The sequence below is a fragment of the Microtus ochrogaster genome, chromosome 10, assembly GCF_000317375.1.
Source record: "Microtus ochrogaster isolate Prairie Vole_2 chromosome 10, MicOch1.0, whole genome shotgun sequence".
In the NCBI taxonomy this organism is placed as follows: Eukaryota; Metazoa; Chordata; class Mammalia; order Rodentia; family Cricetidae; genus Microtus; species Microtus ochrogaster.
In genome coordinates, this window is record NC_022016.1 from 47,063,384 (window position 1) to 47,064,317 (window position 934).

Below are 934 nucleotides of genomic sequence, written 5' to 3' on the forward strand. Positions count from 1 at the left end.
TCAACTGAATTCTTGAGGGATGGAGTCCAGCAGCAGGGAAAGGGCAGAAGGCAGCTGGACAAGCAGCTACTCCAATCCTCATGAAGATATAATGGTCTCAGGTCGATCATGAGCCAAACCAGAAGTCCCCATTCCCCCAACCTTGGGAGATGAGAAGCCAGGAGATGGTACTGGGAGCCCACAGTGATGAGACAGAACACTTCTAACTCCCAGTTCAGCTTCTCAGCTCTGCCCATGTTGGGAAGGAAGACCTTCTGTGCCTGGGATGTCCCTTGGCACACAGACACTGATACTATCTCAAGCCTTTTGTATCCTTGAGCTCTTCCTTGGCATTAGTGAGCAATTGCCAAGCGTTGTGCTCTGAGCTCCTTGTTGTCCTTGAATTCCCAGCTTCTTACAGACAAGGAGGTGAAATGGCCAAAGTGTCATTTACTCATCGGCCCCACGACTTTTGCCATCGTGACCTCGCTGCAAAATACATAAATAAAGAATATTTATCCAATGCTTGGACTCATTTTTTAAAAACATGAACTTATTTCTAAAGAGAAATTTCATAGCACTAGTGTAAATAAGCAGCATTTATTATTAAGATACAAGAAGAAATAAAAACAAATTCAGACACTCTTGGGTCAGTGCTGGCGCTTAGGTGCCGAGGAAGATAGGGTGCTGGCAACTTGTGATCCTTGCCTTCAAATCTCTGGCTGTTGGGGGTTCGAGGCACAAATTATAGAGGCAGCTTCAGTAGTCCCTAAGAAGATCTTCCTCGGGCTGGAGAGATGGCTCAGCGGTTAAGGGCATTGCCTGCTCTTCCAAAGAGCCTGAGTTCAATTCCCAGCAACCACATGGTGGCTCACAACCATCTGTAATGAGATCTGGTGCCCTCTTCTGCCATACACACAGACAGAATATTGTATACATAATAAATAAATAAATA